The following is a 4,260-nucleotide window of genomic DNA, read 5'->3' as shown; positions in this document are numbered from 1 at the left end:
ATATAATATTATACTTTTATTCTCAGGGCGGGTTTTTAGGCAATCAGTACAGACAATTAACTACTAATAACACTTAAACTAACTTATTAGCTATAGTACAAATGTATTAAATTCTAGAACAAAGCTAACCAATTACATAATCTTATTTTGATGTCTTCTTTTCCAAAATACTATGTCTAACTCTCAACAATGGCTTCCAATCCTCCCACTTCCAGCCGACGGACGTCCTCTCACCGGGAAATCCAAACCAAGAGACCCTTATTCTTCTTGGGTGACTCTTTGATGTCCTCTTTTTCAAGATGTCCACCCTTGGGCAACAAAAGAGATGATGAGGACATCCTCATCCAGGAAACATCATTCCCCGCCGGCGCCTAAGCAACAAATTATCAAAAACCATGTTTCCTTCCTTTCCCTTCTCCCGTTGTTAGTTCTCAATATAATATATTTTAAGAGAGTTTTTTTTTATTATTATTTTTTTCCTTTTTTTATTTTATTTTATTTTTTTTTAATTTATTTTAGTATGTATGAGATCATTCATCACTATTACCTATTGCCCACAACTGTGTGGCAGATTGTAATATCTATCAATAAATAAATCTATCAATCAATAGCAACAGTTCTCAACATCGATTGTAGTACTACGGTTTTGAGTTTTTTCCTGTGATTTTCTTTATGAACATTATTCTTTAACATTTATTTTTGATTCCTCTTTTTCTACTACAATTATGATGGGAAGTTAAATAAAGTTTTTAGAACATTTGAATCTGCTCAACATGGCCGCTTTCAACGGACTTTTTGAAGGACATGAATAAAAACATATTAAAAACCCTTTATACATCAAAATTCATTATTCACTCAAAAAGACCGTATTACAATAATTTATAAAATCATAAATATTTCAGTACCCGATAGTGCAGACGACCAGTGTATATGCTCTGGAGAAGAAGGCTTCTTCAAACAGATCTTAATAAGGGATGAAAACCAGCCACTGACTTAATATTCTGATGGACATATTATGAATATTATGTAATAGTATGGGATAGAGCCCAAAAAGTTCACCATTTTTCCTTCTTGGCCAATTACCATTCTCGCATACGGGCCCTAAGATTCGCCTCAGAATTACTCTTTCAAACCTGTCTAGCAGGTTAATACTTTTATTGCTTAGCGTTCAAGGTTCTCCACCGTATGTGATGAATGGCCTTAACAACGTTTTGTACAGGGTGAACTTGATGGTATGGCTAACAACTTTCCTTTTGATTAACCTTACAATGGAGAAATAAGCTGTATTTCCAGCAGCAATTCTGCTTTTAACTTCTTCTTCATCCTGGTTCTCACTGATAATAGAGCCAAGGTAAGAAAAACTTCTTAGCACTTCGAAATTATAGGGGCCCATTACAAGGCGACGCTGCCTCTGGTCCAGAGGCTTCTTACCCAACAGCATAATCTTGGTTTCTTCCCCATTAATATGCAGACCTATCCTTTTCGCTTCAAAGCACTCCTAGTGCTCTGCAGGAATCTACCGATGATGACGACGTCGTCTGCATAGGCCAGAACTTGGGTCATCTTTGTGAATACTGTTCCTTCCTGATTTATTCCTGCTCTATTTATGATGGCTTGTAAAGCGATATTAAATAGGAGAGGAGCTATTGGGTCACCCTATCTTAGGCCACATTTCACTTCAAAAGGCTCTGATAATCCACAGGATTTTACTTGGCAGGTTGTGCTCACCATTGTTCATTTTACTAATCGGGTGAGTTTACTAGGAAGCCCCAGTTCATGCATAGCCATTATGAGCTCACTCCTTACGATTGTATCATAGGCAGCCCGAAAATCAATGAATAGCATCCAAGTTGTCTGCTGATGTTCCTTCATCTTCTCAGAGATTTGCCTCAGGGCGAAGATTTGATCAATAGTAGACCTACTGAACTGGAACCCACCTTGATAATCACCCAGTTTCCATTCAACATACGGAAGGAGCCTATTACGGGGGGATATGAAAACAAATTTATATGCAGAGCTAAGCAAACTAATCCCTCAAAGTCGCTGCATATCGTTGAAACCCCCGTCCTCTTGTATATAGGCACTGCTACCGCCTCATTCCACTCCTTGGGTATGGTTTCCTCTTCCCATATCTGAGCTATCAGATCCTATAGTTTCCTGGCGACTTCATGATGCCACCCTACACCCAAATTTACTGTTTAATATTATCAAAATTGTGATAGCATCAATAATTAAACAATGATTTTACAATTTTATGTCGATACTGAAGCATGAATTGGGTTCAGAAATTTAGGAATAAGAAAAATACCTTTTACTTGTACGATTGCCACTTCTTCCTTTGGCTTCTAACCCAATAATGTTTATATAAGATCCTAGGTTTATGACAAAAACAAGAGGACAAATAGCTAAAAAAACTATATAAAGATAATCCAATGTTCAACACACTGTAATCTTGCTAATACTAATCCAGGGTAAACCTGAAATGTTCCAACAGGAAATGTGTTCAATGTCATAGATATTTATAATTTAGTAACATGTAAATATTAAATAATATAATATAACAAAAAATATACATTTATATAATTAAATATATTACATAAACTTATAAATGTTTCAGTACCAATGATTGCAAGGGGCTAGGAGAAATCTTTTTGGAAGAGCTCTTGAAAGGAAAGAAAATTAGCCACTGACTTGATGTTCTGCCGACATTATGATACTGAGTATATGAAATATTCGATATGTTAATATAATCAAATATTGCCAAGAATATTCTGTAATTTGTTTCTTAATATAAATTTAATAATAATCCAAAATGAGTAATTCATTCATTTCCATTGTAGTTGATTTCAAGTTATCATTATTTCAATCTTTAAGATACTTAATTAACTACACAATTCAACAAAATAAAATAAAAAAGAATGGTAAGATGAAAAAAGAATTGCTGTTTACAAAACATATCTGTGGTACATGCACTTAATGACTCGAAACTTAGGAAAAATAGATATTAATCTTGAAAAAGTGTCATAGTTATGTTTACCATTAATTGATGATTATTAAAATCATGTATTTCTGAAATTAAGGAAGATCAGAAAATGGCCGATTGTTAAAGACTTTAAGAACTTGTTAATGAAAAGAGGTTCCCATTCATAACAACATTCTAGATGTTCAAAGTATGCATCTAGGTAATTTTTAGCTTTAATATTTAAAACTTATAGGAGCTATTATGCAAACATTAAAAATACATTTGAAAAAGAAGATTTTTGTATATTGCAGTTTACAATAAAACTTCCTTTTAAAATAATGCATTGAATTCCCTTAAAAAAAAAAAAGTTATCATGGTTTAGTTCATTATATATAACTCTGTAGTATTTGATCATAAAAAAACATAAAACATTCAATAATGTGTACTATGTAAAAAAAATACAAAAGGGAATGAGAACTAGCAGTGAAAGTTTTCAAATCAATCGGACACAAAATAAATTAGTTGTGTGGATCCAATTAATATCATTATTTTTTAATAAAAATAATCTGAAGAATAAATTTTAAAATTAGAACTAAAGCAGTGGTGATTTCCTGAAACATTGAAGTGGGTTACTGGACACTAGATTTTATACTTGTTTTTAGTCATAAAATAAAAGTGGAGTAAAGTAATAAACAATTACTACAAAAAGAAATTTGTCTTGATTGGAACGCGTCTACACAACACATGGCACAGAACCAGCTCGGCAGAGAGGTTTCTTTTGTGTTTGTCATAACTCTAGTTTCATATAAGTCAAAAACTGAGAGGCGCAAGATAACTAAATTTTTGAGTATCCAATAATGAATTTTGGAAAGCGTCTTCTTTTCGGTCAGTAGTGGGCAGAAGAGCCTGAACCGTTGTTCAAATGTAAAAAAGGATAAATTAAAGAATAAAAGAAGATTAAAAAAAATATAATAAAGTTTAGTAAATTAACTCTTTGGGACTTAGTTCTAACAGGGCAACTAATTATTCATATTTATTTTTATATTGAAATAAACCGTTTCCTTATCCACCCAGGCCATCATCCTGCAATTCATACAAATTGGATGAGTAATGATAACTTAGTGAATGAATGTTAAAACATGATGATTAATACATTGAACACCAAAGACTCATAACAAACAGGAATCATACAATTTTATAAGTTGAAAGGAATATGATTGACGCATAAAGTTGATAAAGACTGCATCTCCCTTACATATCGAAACATTTTGAACATAATAAAATCCACATAATACTTT

This window comes from Halyomorpha halys, unplaced genomic scaffold (genome assembly GCF_000696795.3).
Source record: "Halyomorpha halys isolate HHAL.00 unplaced genomic scaffold, Hhal_1.1 Scaffold2643.1, whole genome shotgun sequence".
Taxonomy (NCBI): domain Eukaryota; kingdom Metazoa; phylum Arthropoda; class Insecta; order Hemiptera; family Pentatomidae; genus Halyomorpha; species Halyomorpha halys.
This window is presented reverse-complemented; position numbering follows the sequence as displayed.